This window comes from Alexandromys fortis, unplaced genomic scaffold (genome assembly GCF_014885135.2).
Source record: "Alexandromys fortis isolate MF-2015 unplaced genomic scaffold, M_Fortis_MF-2015_v1.1 scaffold_50, whole genome shotgun sequence".
In the NCBI taxonomy this organism is placed as follows: Eukaryota; Metazoa; Chordata; class Mammalia; order Rodentia; family Cricetidae; genus Alexandromys; species Alexandromys fortis.
Genome location: NW_026067932.1, coordinates 9,134,835 through 9,157,750, shown reverse-complemented (window position 1 = coordinate 9,157,750; position 22,916 = coordinate 9,134,835). Strand labels below are relative to the sequence as shown.

General features: G+C 46.8%; 1 protein-coding gene across 1 annotated transcript in view; it reads right to left on the bottom strand.

The window, feature by feature from the left end:
- Positions 1 to 1,230: 1,230 nt before the first annotated feature.
- Positions 1,231 to 22,916, bottom strand: part of LOC126503737 (SH3 domain-binding protein 1) — a 54,737-nt gene continuing 33,051 nt past the window's right edge. The window contains exons 3-4 of the transcript XR_007592372.1: positions 8,805 to 8,919; positions 1,231 to 1,284 (exon numbers count right to left, since the gene is read on the bottom strand). The gene's annotated coding sequence lies outside the window, so the exon portion shown is untranslated. The remainder of the gene's footprint in view (positions 1,285 to 8,804; positions 8,920 to 22,916) is intronic.

Sequence of the window (22,916 nt, the reverse complement as noted above, 5' to 3'; positions counted from 1 at the left end):
ACGGTAATTTTTATCATTTCATGACAACACCTCCTTCCCCTATGTTGGTGGAGAACACCATGCGACCAGTGCATGAGATAGCCCTTCCCGTGCTAAGACACCGTGACCATCAGTGCAGGAGATAGCCCTTCCCTTGCTGAGACACCATGACCATCAGTACATGAGATAGTCCTTCCCTTGCTGAGACACCATGACCATCAGTGCAGGAGATAGCCCTTCCTTTGCTGAGACACCATGACCATCAGTGCAGGAGATAGCCCTTCCCTTACTGAGACACTAGCAATTTTTGCCACTACTGCTTTTACACAATCAAGGCCACAGCAGTAGAAATGGCAGACACCACCAATCAGGTTTGAGTTTGTGGGTCACTAACGGTCATGGACAGCAGCCTGAGGGGGAAGAAAGCTCTCATACCAGGGGCTCTCTGACGTGGCAGTTACCTGACTGTCCATGTTGGGAATCTGTAGGATCTGCTACACATCTACTTCCTCCTGCCCCAAGAAATGAACTTCACCCCCAAAGCTCCTCTCTCCTGACTGTCACCATCTCTTCCTTCTCTAGCTGAGACCCTTCTCTGTTGTTTTAGCCCCTTGAAGACTAGGTAGATGGTACATGCCCAGGCTCACTCCCCAAGCTACGAGGCCAAAGGCTGGTATTTTCTGAGCACTGGGCACTCCACTGCCTTCCTAACGTCGGCTTTGAGTCCTTGAGCCACGAGCTCCATGGGTGGAGAAGCTACTGTCCATTTCCCCCCACCAACCATTCTGCCCTGAGAGTGTAGACTCATGCAATGGATCCGCATGGCTCCTTCCATGGAACTTGGCTTCACTGCTTCCCATGTCCCTGACATGACCTCCAAGTCCATCTCAGTTCGTGTTTGAGTCACATATTTTCCGAACTCCTTGCTAGGAGGGAGACAGATCCGTAAATCAGGTCACCAGAAGCCAGCAAACACTGTACCAGTAACTAGGTTGGGGATTATCAGGCAGTGACTTCGACCACAGGAAACGCCTGGTATACCACAGCCATAAACCAGGGAGAGGCTAAGGGTGAAGCAAATCTCCTATGGGTGCCTTCTTAACAGTCACACAGAGAACTCGTCAGCCAGTAAGACCTCACTCAACAGCAAACGGTGCGAAACAGACAGACCCACAAGCAGGCACAACACTACATAAAACATACAGCCAGTATCACAATTATAAGAAAAAAAGACAGACTCTTACCTGCTTGGTCAAGTTGAAGCAAAAAACAAGGGACACACATTTACTTAAGTGACTTCTTTACCTGGAAGAGGAAGAAAAACCAGGGAGTGTGAGAAACGGGGTGACGGCCGACAGGAAGCCTTCCCTACGCACTGCCTACTTCAGTGAAAAAGGCTTAGTACATGTATCTATTCACGTGTGTGCGCTTGGGCGTGTCCTGATGCATACGTGCAGTGGCTCCTCTCCTTCCGCCAGCTGGGTTCTGGGGACTGAACTCAGACGGGCAGGCGTGATGGCAAGGCCTTCAGTTGCGGGGTCAGATTGCCTCTCCGTCTCCAGCTCATTTTTATGTAACTCAGGAGATTCTGCCTACTGAAGGTAATGATCTTAACTTGAAATATGTTGATTTTATCCTATTGTGTTGATTTACCTATACAGCTACATGTAGGACATTATACATGTTTAGTGACTCAGTGTACCAAACCATGAAGTGGGTTTAATAATGACCATGTTTTTAAAATGCGCTAGGATACTTAATGTTTCCAAAACATGACATGATATCCGAGGGGAAGGCAAACACATCCTTAGAATATTCAAAATATTTTTGACTAAAAATACCTTCAACCAACACATCTATAAAAAGCACATGCGCATCTAATTATGGTGCAGCATGCCTGTCAGCCTGATTACTGCACGTTCAAGGCCAGTTTGACCTGCATAGTGAGCTCCAGGCCCATGGGCTCTGCAGGAAGACCCTCTCTCCAAACTCAGAACAGGAAGGGTCTGGTGAGACAGCTCCATCAGTAAAGGGATGGCTGTGCAGGCAAAGGAACGATGTGCAGGCAAGGCCACATCGGAAGCTAGGCACAGTGGCGCATGACGGGGCAGACAGACTTTCACTGGCGAGCCTGCAGAGCTGAATTGGTACACTCCAGGTTCAGTGAGGCCTTGTCTCAAGAAATAAAGGGGAGAGCAATTGAGAAAGACATCAGCCTGTGTCCTCCACACAAAAGCTCATGTCATAGACACGCACACCCAAATGCACACACACACACACAAACATATACATATGCATACACCATACACCAACACGTGTAAACACCACAAAACAAAATACGTATGTTCAAGATTCTGAAAATTAGACTAGAAAAACCAGAACCATACTAAGTGAAAAAAAGTTAGTTTTACTAAATTTACACAACTAAATGGATCTGAATTTGTGATAAAGAGGGGCTGTTACATAGAGGCAGTTAAAAACCCACAAATATTCTATCACTAATACTTCAGGAAACTTCAGAATCATATCCCTTTATCACACAATAAAAATCTTTACAGACCACGGTGCCTAGAGTTCATGGAAATCATCAATTAAGCGAATGTTTCCTTGGAGCTGGAGAGATGGCTCAGCAGTTAAGAACACTTGCTGTTCTTCTAAAGGACCAGAGTTCACTTCTCAGCCCCAGGTCAGGCAGCTCACCACTGCCTAGAATTCCATCTCCAGGGGGTATAAAACTTGCTTCTGACCACGACAGGCATGCACACATATGGCGTCCCTTCACACACACAATAACAATAATACAGATACTATGCATGGCAGTGCATGTCTTTGATCCCAGCACTTGAGAGGGAGAGACAGACAGATCTCTACGGGTTCCAAGCTAGCCTAGTCTAATAGCCAGTTCCGGATTAGCCAGGTAGCCAGGGCTATACAGTGAGGCCAGCTGCTGTCGCAAATAATTGAGGGAGAAGGCTGGAGCCCTGCTTTTCCAAAGGATTCTAGTCTGGTGGCTCACAGTCGCCTGTACTTCCAGCTCTAGGGAATCTGATACTTTCTTCTGGCTTCCATGGGCACCCACATACAAAGCAGACACTTGCATGTACACACACACACACACACACACACACACACATTTTTAAATTGTAAAAATAAAGTTGAAAGAGAGAGAGCTGCATCCTGCTCCATTCTAAATTCAACCACTCATACAACCAAGTTCTGTGCAGATGCACGCCAGGAGTACTGCCTGACCAGGTACTACACCCTGATGGAGATGGGACCAAGGGCTCAGACAACCTGGGATGTGTCCCTCTTGTGCTCCCGGGTGACACCTTAGTTCCATGCTACTTCAGCTCCCTTAGCAACACGCATGTAAAGAGAAGTTCCTCCTGAAGAATGACGCAGGGAAACCGGGCAGGTACAAGGAGCCCAGAAACCAGGAAGCTCCTGGGACAAATGTCAGTTCTTCCGAGTGCCCACCTCCTGAGACTAAAGGGGCTCACATCACAAACGGTACACGTCTGGAATCCCAGAACTTGGAATACGGAGACAGGAGGACCAAGACTTCAAAGCCAATTCCAGCTATGTAAAAAAGGTCAACATGAGAGATCCCATCTCAGACAAACAAATAAGCAATAAACAAATACATGTTTTCCTATCACATAAGACACAGACCCGGGGGCTGGAGAGATGGCTCAGTGGTTAAGATGGTACAGAGATGTTTGGGTCCCAGCGCACAGCCTGTAACTCCAGTTCTAGGAGAACCCAGTACCTCTGTGGGCACCCGCACTATGTGTGCATGCCCATATACAGACTCACACATGTACACACAATCAAAATAAACCTTAAAGCCACAGACTCTTGTGACATACTTTTAGAGTCAAAAAATATATAGGTTGTTCCTTAAAAAGAAAAAAAAAGTTTTTTAGGTTCAGAGATAAAATCCTAAAAAGAACTTCAAGAAGTCAGTGTCAGAACTTGGTGAGACAGGGGAGCTGGCTCAGTGGTTAAGAGCAATGAGTGCTCTTCCAGAGGACCCCGGTTCAATTCCCAGCACCCACATGGCAGCTCACAACTGTCTGTAACTCCACTTCTAGGGGACCCAACACCCTCACATAGACAAACATGCAGCCAAAACATCAATGCACATAAAATAGGAATAAATTAAAAAAAAAACTTGGTGAGACGAAGAAAGCATACTCTTTAGACTCTACAGAGTGCACACTGTTACCGTGTGAGGTAATGAACTTTAGCATAGTTCCACAGTACAAAATTGAAGATCTGTATCGAATAATGCAAGGGGCATGTTCTAGAATGTGCTGTAACACACCGCTGGCAGCGGACCTGGACATCGCTGTAGTGAGTCAGTCACTCAACGTCATCTCCCAGGGACGTGCACGCTCACTGAGCTTTCTTCCAGAGGCAAAAGACAGAACTGATCTTTGCACTTTAAACCCACGCTTCTGAGAAGGAAACACTCAAAACTCTGGGCGTCCCTATGGAACATGGAGGACTGTGCCTTGCTGTGGAAGTTAACTTCCTTGTGGGCGCGGCCCACTCCTGACTAATGCAAATGATATTCCGCACCTCAGAGATAAGGGTGCAGTAACAGGCTGAGCATGGACGGAAAAGGAAGTTCCTCCTCCATCGATCAGTCAGACTGCAGTTACTAGATGAAATGGCAAAATCAAAGAAGGAAACAGCATGGGGAAATTCTACTTCAAAGTCATTTGTTTTAATATTAAAACTGGGTGTGGTACATACCTGTGGTCCCAGAGATAACTCAGGAGGCAAAAGCAAGGCGATTCTGACTTCAAAACATTAATAAGAATAGCTAACCTGATTGCTCTTTGGGCTGACGAGGGAGGGGGACTTGATTGGGGGAGGGGGAGGGAAAGGGGAGGTGGAGGTGGGGAAGAGACAGAAATATTTAATAAATAAATAAATAAAAATAATAATAATAAAAAAGAATAGCTAAGTATACAAATTATGCCCTGCAAGAAAAATTCACTATTTTTGCCAAAACAAGTGTTTGTGGTCAAAGACCCTGAAAATAGATTTTCCTATTAATTGGCATACGTCTGAAAATGGCTTGTATGGAGCTGGGCTTAAGGGTCCAACTGGGAGGCTGTGGCAGGACAACTGCCCTTGACTGAAAGCCACCGAAGGTTACATAGTGAGACTCTTTCCTGAAGTAGAAAAGGGGGAGGAGCAGAAGGAGGAAGAGGACAATGACGAGGAGGCACAAAATAGCTGGTATATTCAGAAAAACTAAAGAACTGATATTCAGAACAAGATGGGGCACAGCTCAAAGCCCTTGCCGTGCAAGCCTGGCCACCCAAGTTTGGTCTTTTATGGTCTTCATTGAGGCAGAAGAGAACCGATTCCACACATACCCTCCAACTTTTGCATGCTCATGCCCACAAACACATCACACAGAAATAAATACGTTTTGGTATTTGCAAAGACAAAGCCAGTCTATTTGTCCATCCCGACATGCCTAGGATCATTCAGATGGCGGCATTAAAGGAGGCTTCTTAGAAAACCTGTACTTTCTAAGAACACGGACAATGAACACAGCTTTACGGAAGTCCCTCATCCGAGCAGATCTGCTGAAGCAGACTGGGGTGAATAGAAGGGAAGCTCGAGCAAGTGGGCAGGCGAGGGAATGGCGGCATCAGTAAAATCAAGAGATACGAGTTACTAAGGGTAAGAGCTACTACAGGTCAAAGATCTGGGACCGGAACAACCCTTAAGAATCCAACTACCCACCACTAGAGAGGCTACTGTGAGACTATTCTTTGTATAGAACATCACTAGAGTCACCCGTCACCCTGGGTAGCAGCACAGCCTGCACGCAGAACCAGAGCAGGGCCAAATCCTCCACAGCACTTAACTGGAAGCTGTGCCAAGCATGAACAGTTTGTGGCACGCGCTCAGCGTGGCTTCTGAGCCATCGGGGTGACTGAACTTGGGATTCACTGTACTTGGAATGAGTGGTGGTTACTTGGAAGTCAGTACACTGCGTGCTGTACAAGTGTGAGAACCTACGGTGTGATCCCCGGCACTCACTGAAAAGCCTGGCCGAGAAAGTCTGAAACCCAGCACTAAAGACAGACAGATGCCTGGAGCTTGTTGGCCAGCCAGCCTAGCCCAGCTGACTAGCAGCAGGCTCAGTGAGAGACCCTGCCTCCAAAAATAAGGTGGCAGCGATTGAGGGAGACACCTGACTTCCGCCCTGGGCCTCATATACACACGCGCGCACATACATATGTACACACTGACACACACACGTGCTCACGCACAAACACATGCATACACCTCACACAACAGTCAGATATTGGAAATAAGTCTAAGATTTTTCAGTCCTGATAGAAAAACAGGAAAAGTAGTTAGTTGTTTTTTTTTTTTTTAACAAACATTTCTGTGGTATTTTCTACGTGCTAGGTGTACTTATGGCCTATAAATAGCAACTAGTTTAAACTTCGCACTGCAGACATGACATAACTACTGTTGTTATACAGATGTACTGATGAGGACGCCGAGGCATACCGGGTTAACCATGGTCACATGGCTAACAGGGAGCCAGAGGCCAGAGCCAAACTCTAACTTTGAAGTCCAGGCTATTACCTATCATTTGGTGACAAAAAGATCAGAAATCTTAATAATTACAGAGCTAAAAGAAGCCAGTAATACATCAGCCTAGGCCAGTCATCTTTAAGATTTTTTTTTTAAGGTAAGGGGTTGGGGATCTTCAGGCAAAGTGGGCAGGGCTGCTAGGGCTAGATAATCAGGTCAAGAATCACAGAGCAGCTTTCTAGTTCCCAGCCCTTCTCTAACTCTGATAACTTGTATGGCCTGCATCCCTCATTCAGTACTGAGTCCACCACAGGTTATCCCAGCTACCCACTGAGTGAAGGATGGGGGTGGGGCAAGGGTGGGGGGTATGTGGGGGGGTGCGAGTGTGTTTGGGTATGTGTTCAAGTGGGTATGGAGGCCAGAGGTCAAAGCCAAGTGTCTTCCTCAGTCATTCTCTGCTTTCTGCATCACCATCATCATCGTCATCATCAGCTGGTGCTGTGGTTGGTGCTGTGATTGGTGCTGTTGTTATGGTTGGTGTTGGTGCTGTGGTTGCTGTGTTTGCTGTGGTTGGTGTGGTTGATGTTGTTGCTGTGGCTGGTGTTGGTGCTGTGGTTGGTGTGATTGGTGCTGGTGCTGTGGTTGGTGTGATTGGTGTTGGTGCTATGGTTGGTGTGATTGGTATTGGTGCTGTGGTTGGTGCTGGTGCTGTGGTGCTGTGGTTGGTGTTGTTGCTGTGGTTGCTGTGGTTGGTGTGGTTGGTGTTGTTGTTGTGGTTGGTGTTGTTGCTATGGTTGCTGTGGTTGGTGTAGTTGGTGTGTTTAGTGCTGATGGTTGTGGTATGGTATTGAGAAAGGGCCTCACTATGTAGCTCTGACTTGGATGAAACTCATTACATAGACCAGGCTGGCCTTGACCTCACAAAAATTCTGCCCCTGCCTGTGCCTCTCTTTCCTCTTCTCTCTCTTCCTCTGCCTCAGTGCTAGAGTTAAAGGTGTGTATCACAAACCCTAGTTCTACCTTGTTTTGAGACAGGCCCAGCATCAGTCTAGCCTGCCTGTCTCCTTGAACTGAGCTCATGCATGCTGTCAGGCTGTGGCATGGGTGCTAGTGACTGAGTGCAGGCCCTCCAGCTTCTGACAGACACTCTACCAATCGCACCATCTCCCCTGTCCCCACTTTCCTTTATAAGGCTACACTCTACCTTCCGAGTCTGACTACAGACCCTCGGGATAGGACTGGTGGCTTCTAGCTCTGTGACCTCACTCTTAGCACAGTGTCCCCCTGACCAAAGCATCCCTGTCACATTGAGGGGATGGAGCAATGATGCAGACTGCATCCACAAGTCACAGATGAAAATGCTCCTCCAGACACAGGTATTCATTCTCATGTCCTGTACACCTTCCCTTTCTCCTTACATACACACACACACAAATACACACCAGTTCCTAAGACTGAACCTACAAAGACGGCTAGGCACAAGAAACCACCACCTTGCAGAGGCGCAATAGCAAACATCTGTAATTCCGGCACTTGAGAGAGCCAGAGGCAGCGGTTATCTGTGAGTTCGAGGCCAGCTGGTCTACAGAGAGTTTCTGGACAGCCAGAGCCACATAGAGAGACCCTGTCTTAAAACAAAACAGAACAGAAACCATTGGCTTGGAAGGTGGAGGCCAGGGGATCAGGAATTCATCTTCTTGGCTATATAAAAAGTTCAAGGCTTCTCTCAAAATGACAATGACTGAAACAATTCCTCACAGGACACCCACCTGTGAGAGAGAAAACTCTGCTGCCAACATGGCAGCCAGTTTGTCTGGGATGCCTCATCTTCACCTAGATTTCTGTAGCTAAGCCCAGTCGGATTAAACGAGCCAGCTAAGGATGTGATCACTGCCCCTTTCTCACTGATAAAAATCTAAAAGTATGAACCAAATAAAGACATGATTTTTTTTTAATAAAGACACTGTCACTACAGTAAGCTAGCTAGAAAAAGCTGTAAACACCGCCAAAACCTTAGGAAATCTTCCCTAGGGACAAGCTCAGAGGATACGCAGAGCAACCCCACTACGCCTCCCTGGCCTCTGTGACTGCATTTTGAAAAAGGCTCAGAAACAAACACTCAAGCGAAACTTTATTCTCAAATCCACACAATTCCTCTGAGGAGTCAGACACTTGCATGCTCTTTCCAAGGTGCAGCCCAGTCAAACTCCCCGGCTGAATCACTCTCACCCCCTGGGTGACAGCCTTACCTTACAGTCCAGCGGTTCTGGTGGCCACAGCACTACTGTTCCTGGAGGCCAGCCACCCGGCTCTGGGGTCTGCAGTACGGGTAGAGCCGAGTCCTGACAGGGTGTTAACCCTTAGCTACAAGCAATGTGAGCAAAAGTGGCAATTATCAGAGAGGGAAGCAGGAAGGCACACTGGCTAATATCAGGGTCACTCTGAGGAAGGACGCCAGCGTGTAAGGCCCATGGGGCTCTTCGTCCCTGGGGACCTCTAGGAGCTTACTATTCCTGGACAGCGTCCCACACTCTGGGTCTGTTCTCAGGAGAGCCCGACAGGCAGAACTGTGAACCTTCCCTGGGAGCACAAAGCAAGGTCTGAACATTGGGCCTGCACGGTGCCCATCTGGTCTATAGGCTGAGTGCCAAGAGGGCAAAAGGTACCCAACCCATCCTCACAAAAATGCAGAAACCAACAACCGAGTTCCCATTTCCCAGCTAACTTCTGGATAAATTGACGGGATCTTCAAGCCCCAGAGGGCTAGACTGAAAAGCAGGACAAAAATAAACAACAAAATGTCTTCCAATTTTCCATTTCCTCCCCCGGATTCTGATCAGGCCCAGTCATGCTTTTCATCTCTGTCTTATTCTTTCGAGAAAGGTCTGTTTATCTCTTATTATTCTTGAGGCACTGGACTTCTTCATGTAATCTGGGCACAGCTCTTCATCAGAGATAATTTACAAGGGTTTCTCATAGTCTGTAGCTCTTTTCATTGTATGAGATGATGTCCTTGTAAGTTTTTATAAACTTTGATAAATTTATAAAATTTGATAAAATCAAATTCATCTACTTCCTTTTCATTTCTCTTGTTCTTTCTGTGTTACGTCTAAAGATGACAGGGCACCAGTCACAAAGAGCACATTTCCAAGGTAATGGGAATCTCTACTGTGTTCTTCTATGAATTTTACAGATTTATTTTTTATATTTAGATTAGGGCCCATTTGGGTTAGTTGTTTGGTTGTTTATTTTGAGACTGGTTTTCTTTGTGCAACAGCCCTGGCTGTTGTGGAACTCAGAGAGATCTGCCTGCCCCTTCCTCCCGAGCACTGGGTTAAAGGCGTGCCCACCACCGCCTGGCTTCAGCTAGGTATTTTTATCTAGTATAATGAAAGGAATCTAGTTTCATTCCTTTTTTTTTAATTTTTTTTATTGAGAATAAGAAAAAAAAGTTTCGCGTCCTCCCAGCTTCCCATTTCCCTCCCCCTCCCCCCACCCTCCTCCTCCTCCCCCACCCTTCTCCCCCTCCCCCCACTCCTCTCCCCCTCCCTCTCTAATCCAAAGAGCATTCATGGTTCCCTGCCCTGTGGAAAGTCCAAGGTCCTCCCCCCTCCGTCCTTGTCTAGGAAGGTGAACATCCAAACTGGCTAGGCTCCCACCAAGCCGGAACATGAAGTAGGATCAGAACCCCTTGCCATTGACCTTGGCTTCTCATCAGTCCTCATTGTTCGCCATGATCAGAGAGTCCGGTTTTATCCCATGCTTTTTCAGTCACAGTCCAGCTGGCCTTGGTGAGCTCCCAATAGATCAGCCCCCACTGTCTCAGTGGGTGGGTGCACCCCCCGTGGTCCTGACATCCTTGCTCGTGTTCTCCCTCCATCTGCTCCTCATTGGGACCTTGGGTCTAGTTTCATTCTTTAGTGTGTGGATTACCAGCTACTTCTGTATCCTCTGTTGAAAACAGTACCCTGTTGGTACATTTACCATCCTTGGTCAAAACCAACTGATCGTAAATGAAGTGCCTATATTATTAATCGGTATGCACACCATGGCTTCACTTAGGCTGAATTTAAACAAAAGCAGGTTAATTTTCCCCAAACAGGAAGCCAGACTTCCGCCTTTCATTATACACTCTTTATAATGTTAGCCCATGAATATGTATTGTTTTATAAAAGCAATTTTAAAGCAAATTAATTAAAGATAATCTTGATTATATAGTGTCAAGACAGGATTAGTCAGTCAGCTTTTACATTAAATATTAAACATATTAAAATACAGAAATGGTGACAGGGAGAGAGCTGAGGGGGAGAACACTTGCCCAGCATGGGCGTGAGTCAGTTCAGTTCCTGCTAAAAGGAGAGCATGGATGCGTGGGTGGGAGGATGTATGGACAGACAGACAGAAATGCAAAGTGATGTAGAAATTCCCTTGACATTCAGATACTGATGTTGTGTTTTAAACACTTATGGGGAAGATATCATAGTTTGAAATACTAACAGCCAAAGGGAAGGTGTTAAGTGACAGGTCTCTTTGAGATGAACAAGACCCCCTCATTGGTGGGATCCATGCAGGTATAAGCCCCCAGTGTGCCCTGTCCCTCCCGCCATACAAGGACACAGCAAGACTGCATCATCTATGAACCAGGAAGTAGAGACTCCAGAATGTGGGGAACAAATGTCACGGTTTGTAAACTGCCTGTACTTGACAGTAATTTGCAGTAGACTAGATTTGAAAAGATACAATAAGGAGTAGATTCTCAGAGAAAAAGCAAAATCTGTACCATTTAATTACAGGATCCCAAAGATCAGTAGGGTTTGTATTTGCTGCAGAACACACGGGACGGGACTCCAGTCTGTCTTCCGTAGCTGATGCAGAGGCAGGCCTTCGGACATTCTGTCAGCACAGCGAAGCTCCCTGGGTCCCGTCTCCGACCACTGAACCCAACTGCAGGGCCTGGAGCTCAGGCACATGTACACTGGCATATATATGCGTATTTATGGACCTATACACTGTCATCTTAAAGTTCACTCGAGTTCTGATTTGTGCCCTTAATCAACAACCAAAGCACCTTAACACATGACTGACCGTTGCACCAAGGAGACTTCGGGCATTTTTAATTGATCTCTGGTGGTGTTTTTTTTTTTTTTTTTTTTTTCTCTTTTCTACTTTTATTATTCTAAAGGCAACACAGAAATCCGGATTCCTAGTGGGAACAGCTATGGGAAGACCGTACCATGGCATCCCAGGAGAGACTTTGGGAGTCAGTAGGTCAGCCACCCAACTGATGTGGAATCTCGGGTCAAAGCAGGTCATTAACTGGTGTCTGAATTTGCTGTCACTCAAGCTCCTAATTCCACTGTGCCTGACTGACTCTTCCACCTGATGACTGACTCCAGACGGTGATAAATCCCCACATAGCATCCATGCCAAGGGCACCACCCAAATAACTATTAAGCTCGGGTACTTGCCAACAGTCAGAACCCAGCACAAAGGGACATCACGAGACCTTCTATGACTAAGAAAAGCTGCAGTCTTGCCAAGGACTGTCTACCAAAACAGACAATGGAGATACATATTTATTTGTTCATCATTGCTCTATAAATCACGAATTATTCAACTAATTAAAATCATTGGAATTTTTCCTTAAAATTGGCCTATAAAACTAATTTTTGAGTTTGTCATTTGCCCATCTTTTTTCCTTCTAGATTGTTCTTTATCAATCATTGAAATTTTTCTGTTTGTTCTTTGACAATTTCACACACTTGTGTGTGTATATATAATATATTGATCATTTTCTTCCTCAAATTGAAATAAAATTCAAAGAAGTATTTAAAGAACTATATTAAGTAAATGTTTCAAGAACATCACAGAAACAGGTGGTCAGAAAAAGCTGTAATTATGGTTTCTTCTTTTTTTTTCTTTGTCTAACTTTTCATCCAGAACCAATTTTTAATACTTTACTTATCTTTATCCTATTTTCTACTGATAAACTCTAACCCCAAAGGTAATAATAAAATATGCTCCATACTTTTATTGATGAAAGTCAGCACAGAGAACAGCAGATGAGATAGACTAGCTCAGAAATGGACAAATAATTTATATAAAAAGCCATTATGAAGAGAAAATGTGCACACGTGCTTGTCTTTCTGGACACAGGGACAGCTGTGCTGCCTCAAGCCCCTCTCCTGCCCAAAGCGGCCCAGCTTCCCAGCTCTCATCTCCCCTCCCCTCCTCTCCTCCTGCCCCTCCTTTACTTCATTAGGTCGACAGTCTGGCTACATCATCACTTGTCATAGAAATCCAGAAACGACGCGTGCCTGGCTATAGCAAGAGGGCTAAGAGCAGTCTCTTGAGCCACTGTGGTTTCCAGTGCCGCATACAGTTCAAGATCCAGAAAATGTGCCAGCGGCTTAGCACGCTGTAAAACAAGACAGGAGATCCCACAGAACACAGGTTTGTGTTTGTGCGAGACTCTACAAGAACCCGAAACAGAGGACACGAACTAGACCTATGGATTACCAGGGTACATGGGCTTCTGAATAGAGCTGCCTGCTTCCTTAGACTCAGCAAGCTATAAAACACCCTCTTCTGTGCACGATTTAAGTAAGCAGAGAACTCACTCACATCTGCTGAAAGAGAGAAAGCAAGGCATCTCAACCACAGACCTAGCGAGGGAAGCCAACTCCAGACCACTCCTAGAGAGAGAGGCTTTGTCTTTGTTTTTAACAACATTCCCCCACGTCTCCCCTGGCCTGCCCCAATCTGAGGACCCAAACTAGGGCACTGGTGAGGCAAATGCCCTACCACTGATCTAAATGTTCGGTCCCGAGGTTCACATCTTAATGCTGCCTTCCCATACTAAATGAGTGTATAGCCCTCATGGCTGCCACTCACCGTGGCTACCACTCGTGAAAGCTTACACAGAGCCAGGCAGTGGATTAGTACCACATGAGTGACACCTGATCCGGCTGGGCACACTCCACACGGGGTGGTGTAACTCATCTCTTGAGATTCCTGGGTCACCCTTCACCAGCTGTCCTCAGAGCTCCTAGCTTGGCAACACAGGGCATTACAGTCCATAGGTTACCCGAAGTCATGGAGGAACCAGAGAGCAGAAAGGTGCCGTCAGGGGAACGGTTAGCTTCAGGACAGCCAGGCTCCTGTTGTGAGGCTCCACGGGTGGGACAGAACCTGCCAAAGCATGCACTCTGAACTAAGGAGAATCTGAGTGTGCCAGCGTAGCTGAGCTCCCAAGGGTGAAGGGGGCTGACACAGGAGAGCTCTCTAAAGTAGGAAGGGTCTCCACTGAACTCGTCAGCTTCTTCAAGAGGCTCCTACTACATAATCCTGCAAAATATAATAACCTGGCTACAAACTGCAACCTGCAGTGCTTAGTTAGATCATGGATAAAAACATCAAGGGGGCAGGAGGACATCTGAGTAAATTTTAATATGGTTATATTACATGATGTGATTAAAGCAACATTAAATTCTTTGCCTAGAACTGACTGCGTAGAACACACTGTTCTTGGGAGAGCTGCAAGGATACTTAGGGGAGAAAGCTCTGATGTCTGAAACATACCTCGAATGGCTCAGGAAGAAGTGTGTGTGTGTGTGTGTGTGTGTGTGTGTGTGTGTGTGTGTGGTGTGTATGTGTGTGTGATGTCTGTGTGTCGTGTGATGTGTATGTAAGCAGAGGAGAGGGGGAAAGATGGGGTACGAGTAATGAAAGCAGAGCAAATGCAGTAAGAAGCAGAAGCAGAAGGGTGTGAGCCTGGGTGAGGAGACTATGGTGCTGATCACATCTGCAGCTCTTCTACTGACGGAATAGACCACTAGAACCACTGTCTGGGGCAGCAGTCAAAGCTTCCCTCTCAGGCTCAGGATGGCACAGTCCTGTTCACACTTGGGGCGGGGATCCTTCACTCCATCACCTCCAGTCAGAGCTCAAGACTGGAAACACCTGAAGTTGAAGGCCTGCGGGCGTCACTGCAGCTGAGGAATCGGGAGGACAGGCTGGACTCCTCTGATCACACACCACCTTTAGGTCCCGCAGAGCGGAACGACTACCCTGATGTTAGCTGCCTTTCCACTGTTGGGCCTTAGTCATGGGGAAGAGTAAAGGATCTGGTGCCATTTAGTACTGACAACTTGACAGCCTGGAGGCAGGCCTCCGAGCACCTCTGTGAGGGCTGTCTGTATCAGAGTTAGCCTCTGAGTAGTCTGGGATGGGTTATCTAACTGATGTGGGTGGGGCCATTACATAAACCGGGAATCGCAGAGAGGCAAGCCGAGCACCAGCAACTGTGTGCTGTGTGTTCTCTGCTGCCTGGCTACAGATGCAGGGACTTCCCTACCACAACAGACGGCACACTGGAACTGCAAGCTGGAAGAACGTTTCTCCCCTAAGATTTTTTTTTTCTTTTTAAATCACAGCAATGGGAAAAGAAACCAAGATCATGCTGAAGACCAAGACCACCACCCAAAATTCTGTTTCTCTAGGATTGAAAAAATAAGAAACAGCACAAGGTCACATGCCTTCACTCCCCGCACTTGGAGGCAGACTCAGGTGGATCTCTGTGAGTTCCAGAATAGCCTGATCTACAGGGAGAGTTCCAGATCAACCAGGGCTACACAGAAAGGCAATATAAGTTAAATAGCTTTAAAAACTCTTCTGTTGGATTTACGATGAATGCCAGTTCACTTTTCTTCCGAAGTTCCACAACTCAGTTAGAACAATGCAGTCCTCTGGTCTAGACCCTCAGAGGAAACGTCTTTCACGACTGAGATCTCCAACAAGATCATTCAGGAAGAGCATCTTCATTGCCCCTCCTTCCTGACCCTCACCCATCTCCAAAGCAGAGAGACTTGGGAGCCGCACAGAAGGACCACGTGGTCTGTTCTGCGATCACAGACACCACCAACAAAACAAAACCCAGCACACATCACTCGATCTCATGACTAAGAGTTTTCAGGGGACGAGGTCAAGGCTTGTTTGTGCCTTTCAAAGAGAGCTGTGGACTTCAGAGAGGGGAGGAGGAGGGAAGCCCAGCGAGCACCGTGGCAAGGCTGCCCCGTGTTGGAGCTTGAGTAGTGGCTGCTGCCAGTTGGTAAGGTTTTGACAGTGCTCTGCCCCGCTCTCACGGCTTTCTGGCTGTAGGTTTGACTCTGTTGCCCACAGTGAAGAGCACACAGACAGCAAGAAATCAGAAGAAAAGAAGAATTTCTGGAGTCCCCTTACCCCTAAATAAAAGTTATCCAGTCAAGAGCAAACCATTTCACCCACAGATCACTGTTCTCAGGGGACTTTGTTTAATAAGGCGATAACTAACAATGGACAGCGTCTTGTTAATAATACTGGGCACACTGCATTATTCCCCTAAGGCAGGTGAGGCCCCATTACCCGAGAAGCTACTCCATGAAAGACCTGAGAGTGGGGAAGCTCTCGTGGATAAGCATGACCCAGTGTACAAAGGGAAGACATGGATAATTATATGTACATTTTAAAGTCTGCAAGGGGTGAGACACGCTAGAGAAATAAAACAGAAATACATAGGGCAACACAAGGAAAAAGAGCTTTACTAGGCACGAGGACGGATGTCCGTCATTGGAAACAATGCATACACAATGATCTTTAGTATGATCTGGGATCATCTGTCAAACTGGGAAACATGCCTTGTTCTTAGGTTTCACACTTCTCATCTTTATGAGAACTCCTCAATAATCACTGACTATCAGACAAGTTCCAGAACAAGGACTGCGGTGGCCTGGGGAGGAGTCTCACGGGGGTTAACTTTAACCTGGGTTGTGCTGGGGGTGTAGGCCTGGCAGGAACTTCCCACTTGCCTCCCTTGACAAGCCTGTTCTGACATGATTACAGACCACATCCAGGACTCCATGCTTACAGGAGATCGAGAACACATACCCAGAAAAGATGTGTCTCCTCCAAACACGGGGGTCTTTAAACCATTTCTACTGTTAGGGACAACGGCGGAAGTTCAGGGGCATTGGTCACCGTTGGCAGTTTCTTACCTCTCTCTCTATCCCTCCCTTCCACACCCCTCCCCTCTCTTCTCCCCCCCCCCTTCTATGAGTGAGCGGGTACAGGTGGAGGTTGGTTTACTGGACAGTCACGCTAGAGATTAGCCTATTATGGTTAGAGCCTAGCACTGGGAATCTGGAAGCAACATTGAAGAACCACAGAGAAAGAAAAGACCAACTTCCATTTACCTGCCTAATTTTGTGGGGGCAGGGAGACTTGAAATAGGGTCTCTTTATGTAGCCCTGGCTGTCCTGGAACTCACTATGTAGACCAGGCTGACCTCAAACTTATATATATCTGCCTGCCTCTGCCTCCTGAGTGCTGGGATTAAAGGCGTGTGCCACCATGCCTGACTTAGCTGGCTAAAAAATTTAATATTGACGTTGCTAAGAAGATAAAATCATTTTAAAGGCAACACTAAAGAATTCTGTAAAAATCAGAAATATAAAATATTTAGATGAAATAAATAATTTAAAATTTTCATAAGTATATCACCTTTTAAAAAAAGTTTAAGAGGCTGGAGGGATGACTCAGCAGTTAAGAGCACTGGTTGCTCTTGCAGAGGACCCAGGTTTGGTTCCCAGCACCCACATGGCAGCTGGCAGCAGTGTGTAGCTCCATCTCCAGGGCATCTGGCCCTTCCTCCTGGCACTGCACACACACAGTACACAGAGAAGCAAACAAGACATTCACACATGTAACTAATAAACACTTTAAAAATGTTGTTGAATGACCAGAGAGGGTTGGAGAGATGCTCAGCTGTTAAGACGTTTACTGCTCTTCCAGACGACCCAAGTTTGGGTCCCAGCACCCATGTTAGGTGGTCACATAACCCCTTTCTCACCTAAGATGCTTTTAAAAAAAATTATTTATTTATTTAACGTTCACTGGCGTTTTGCCTGTCTATACTCTGAATGAGGGCGTCAGATACCCTGAACTGGACTTACAGACAGTTGTGAGCTGCCATGTGTGGGTGCTGGGATTTGAACCTGGATCTTCTACAAGAGCAGCCAGTGTTCCTAACCACTGAGTCATCATCTCTCCAGCCCCCTAAGATGCTTTTTGTCTAGATATTTTTACCACAGCAACTGAGAGGGGACTAGAGGAAATAAAGAACTAATTCATAAAGAAGAGACTTAAATTTAAGGAATACTCCCTCCAGAAGAGGATCCCAGATACAGAATCTGAATTTATACAGATCACCCACCCAGATCCTTTCAAACACAGCTGACAGCATCCGGCCCTCTGTGTGTTAACTGCTGTAAGACGTGTCCTCCCCTGTCATCTTGAGCGACGGAGTTGCCCACATAAAATGGAGTGGGTAGACTGGAACCTTAGCTGTCGCTCAGGCAGGCATTTTGGCAGCCAAGACCAGGACAAACTACGTCTTAAATCATTCACGGGCAATTACCTCGAATATCATGTAATTTATAAAATGCTTGGTATTTTTATTTGGAACTATCATATTCATTATACCTACATTTAAGGGCATGGTGTCTGATTTTCTTTTTGTCAGATCAGAGGCTGAACGGGCTTCATGTGCCCCATTCGCTGTACCTGGACCTGGAGACCACGCCCTGCGAGTGCTCCGGGACTAAGGCCCACAGCTACACGACGCTGTATCAGGACTGAACTCCATCGACTGTCTAAGGCCCACAGCTACACGACGCTGTATCAGGACTGAACTCCATCCCAGCAGCCCGAATTTAGAGCCCCCACATATCACACAGGCACTCTGGAGAGGCAGGCTGATATCAGACCCATCTTAAGAGGGACACTGTTTTCTGTCAGGCTTTTCCTGCTAAGGTTATGTTCCAGGGCTACAGTTGAAGTGGTGGACACAAAGAGAAAGAAAGAATCCTCTCTGCTTCCCAGACGAAGTCCACAGCACTTAGCATTCGTACCCTAAACCAGCAGTTCTCAACCTGTGGGTTGTGACCCCTTTGTGGGTTACAACGTGCCAAATATTGGCTTTGTGACTAAGAACACCAGCTTCCGACAGAGACCTGGTACTGCTATCTGTTAGCTGTGAGCCCTTCTCCTTCCTGGGCCTCATTTTCCTCCTCTGCTGCTGCAGTGATTAAATTAACAGATACACAGGCCAGAGACATGGCTCAGTGTTTCTGAGCACCTTGTGGTTCTTGCAGAGGATGCGGTTTTGATTCCCAGGCCCCATGAGACCGTTCACAACAATCTCCAAGTCCAGTTCCAGAGGCTCCAACGTCATCTTCTCACCTCCACAGACACTAGGCACACTCGTGGTACACAGACATAAAATGCAGGCAAAACGTTCACATATGAAATTTAAAAATGAATAAATAAAATTTGAAAACAAACAAGTATGGATTTAGGTGAGTTCATGTATGTAAAACGCACAGCATAGAAACACATGGTACACACTCAACCAATCTTCCTGCTTTCCACTGGGTCCCTAAGGTCACACACTGCTCTAGACAATGACCACGTGAAGACACACTCACTCATCGACACCCAGCACCTTCGACAACACCTAACACGTGGGAGATTTCTAGGTATTGAATAGAGTCAAGTCAGCAGAGCCGCGGCTCTCGCTCTCAAAAAAATGGGAAGTGTGCCACCACAGACAGGATGTCAGAAATACTCAAGAGTCTCCATTCTTGGCTGGCAGTGATGGCACCTGGGAAGCAGTGACGGGCAGGTCTCTCTGAGTTCCAGGCCAGTCAGAGCTACACAGTTAGACCCTATCTCAAAAATAAAATTAAAACAAAGAAAAAAGAAAAAAAAAAAAAAAAGGAAGGTTCCCATACTGGTCTGGGAAATGGTTCAGGGGGTGAAGTACTTGTTATCTATCTGTGAGGACCTAAGTTTGGGTTCCAAGAACCCAAGGAAAGCCAGGTGTTGGAGCCATATGTCTGTAATCCCAGTGCACCACAGGAAATAGGGCAGAAGCTCTCAGGCCACCTCGTGTCTCATACACAGATGCAAACTGAGGAATTCTGTGGGCTTGCGCGTGCACACACACTAAAATAACAATTCCCCACTGTTTTACCTTCGTGACGGGGTCCATTTGATCTGTGTGAGCGGTCTCTCCGTAGGAAGATTCAGAAGCAAGAAGGGGGAGATAAAGGAGCTCTCTAAGAGGGAAAACAGAGGTTCCAGGACGATCACGGGGGGACAGAACCCAGATGGATGTTAGAACCCCACCCAAAGGGGAAATTCACCTCTTACAAAACAGCCTCGCCACGCAACATGTTTCCCAGGACACTGGGTCCAACAGCGCAGCCCAAAAAGGGCACAACTCCTGCTCTCTGGGCCATCACAGAACTGCCGTTTGAACTAGACTACAGGTGGGCTGAGTTTGTCCAGCAAAAGGAGTGTCTTAAGCAGAACCAAACATTTAAACAAGAGTGAGAGAGGCCGGCAATCTGGAATGGGGAAGTGCAAGAGAGACTTAGTTACACGCGCAGGCCTGGCCAGCCTTCAGACACCCTGGCAGGGCTTCATCCGCCAAGTTAAACCTCAAGGATCGTGAAACTGAGTTACAAAAGCAAATACTTTATCCACACACACAAATCTCAGGTGTTTTGTTGTTGTTAATTTTTATTTTCCGTGCATGGATGCTATGCCTTCGTGCATGTTTATATGCCACGTGTGTGTGGATGGTGCCCGAGGAGAGAGGAGACACTGATCACCTGAAACTGGAGTTACCGACGGTTGTGAGCTGACATGCGGGTGCTGGGAGCTGAACCCAGGTCCTGTGGAAGAACAGCAGGGCAGAGCTGCTCTCCTTTAACCCCACGCCCCAAGCCTCGAGCTGTCTCCAGTCACAAAGTTCACTGGGAACCACACACAGCTTGTATCTAATCTAGCGAGGATTACTAACCAGCGCTTGTGCAGAAGAGATGCTACTGTGGAATCCCTCTAAATTGACCTCAGCCTCCTACTGCTGCTCTGTCCACGCCTGGGGACAGGGAAGCCGTGCCCTTTCCCGTGGATGCTTTAATAGACACTGTCAGGCCAGGGTGGTGGTGTATGCCGGAAACCCCAGCACCTGGGACAGACAAGAGGCAGGAGGTTTCGGCAAGAGTGAGACCTATCGGGTCTCCATACAGAGTCCCAGGCCTGTTAGGGCCTTAGTTAAGAAAATAAAACAGGAAACTCCCAGCAACAAACCCATAGATCACTTGGTCACGTCCTGAGGGCTGTCCAGGAGCCAAGCTTTCCCTACCGAGACATCCAGCGTTATGTTTCTGATAAACGATACTTGGGGGAGGAATCTAATTGCTTATGTCTTTTCTTCTTTCGCTCTTTCTTGCTATCTCTATACAAAACAGAATGTAATCTAGTCCTGGCCCCAAAAAGCAAGATGACCTTTGCAATTCTGAAACAAAGCCATGACTAGGACCCCTGTGATACTGTACTGACTCCAGACACCAGACAATACAGCATCCTCAACAAGCACGGCTGGTCGGACAATGGCTGCAAGTAGACCCATGAAAAGAGATCCGTATCCATCATCCTGCACAACACTTGACTCCAGATGAATCAAGGACTCAACAGAAGACAGATAACCCCGAATCTGACAGAAGAAAACGGGTGGATAGCCTTGTGCTCATGGGCACAGGAGACAACTTCCTGAACAGAGCCGACAGCATAGTCCCTGAGACCAACAATTAATAGCTGGGACCTCAGGGGCCTGGAAAGCTTCTGTATGACAAAGGACGCTGTCATTTGGACAAAGCAGCAGCCTACAGGGTGGGGAAATATCCTTACCAATTATACATCTGATAGAGGTCAGTATCTAGAATATATAAAGAACTAAAACAAACAAAAACCATCAAGAAAATAAACAACTCAATTCAAAAAAGAGGCAGAGAATTCTCAAAAGATGAAACACGAAGGGCTGAGAAATACTTGGGGAAATGTTCAACCCCCTTAGTCATCAGGGAAATGCAAATAAAAAATACTTTGAGATTCTTATCTTACACCAGTCAGAATGACCAAGATCATTAAGACAGCTCATGCAGGTGAGGATTAGGGCTAGGGGAACACTCATCTGTTGCTGGTGGGGAGTGCCGACGGGTACACCGACTATGGAAATCTGCGTGGTGGTTCCTCAGGAAGCGGTGAATCAATCCACCTCAAGAGCCAGCCTTAGCCATCCCACTCTTGGGCACAAACCCAAACAACTCCCCATCCTGCTGGAGAGACACTTGCTCATCCGAGCTCACTGCCACTCTATCCTTTGTAGCCAGGAACTGCAAACAGCTTAGAATTCCATCAACTGACAATGAAATGTCGGACAGAGCTACAACATATCGTCCTGAGGGAGCTAGCCATTCATTTCTCTCCTAAGTCACTTCTCAGTCAGAGCACTGCTTCCTGCCCAGTTCAGAGTCTCCTCTAACGCACGCAGCTATCTGAAGTGGATGTCTGGGTATACGTACCTTACCATGACACTCAACCATGGCAGAATACCTTTTACACATTGACCAGTGCCGGCGGCATATTCGGTTGGCACACTGAACACACCTGAAAGTTGAAAACCATCTCACCATCGGTAAACAGACAGGTATAGAAGTGACACGCTTTAGCCGGACGGTGGTGGCGCACGCCTTTAATCCCGGCACTCGGGAGGCAGAGGCAGGCGGATCTCTGTGAGTCTGAGGCCAGCCTGACCTACATAGAAAAGTTCCAGGTCAGCCAGAGCCACAGAGCCAGGCTCCAGCTTCTGTTCCCAGCAGGCACAAGGCAGCTCATAACCAACTGAACTTCCAGTTCGAGGGTATCCAATGCCAATTTCTGGCTTTCGTGGTCCATGTGCAGACAAAGTACCCATACACATAAAATAACAAATAATTTTTAAAAGAGATATGAGAAATTATTTCTGAGTAAACATCCGTTATCACTTTACATTCATATTATATTACTGGTAGACTAATTTCATCAGCAGAGTGAAGCTCAGGGCTGGAAACCGGGCTAGAAGGAACACTCACTCAATTATTCCCTGAAAAAAAGTACATAGATTCTCATCTCCTTTCAAAATTTTAACCCACAATAAGCGGAAACCTTACTTTCATTATTAAATAATTTAGAAGCTCTAAGTGGTCTACACCAAGACTCAAGTGAGAAGAGTCAAACAACGGGCAGAGATTTAAGTTACGGCCTTAAAATGGGCAAAAAGCCAGTCTTTTCCTCAACTGCCTGGCAGACCAGGCAATGTTAACTTTAGACTGGGTTTCCCCGGGGTGACAGTCAGGAGGATGCCCACGCCCAGCTTCTTACTTCCCTCTCTACCTCCCCAGTGACTTTCTCAGCAACCCCCCCCCCCACCCCACCCC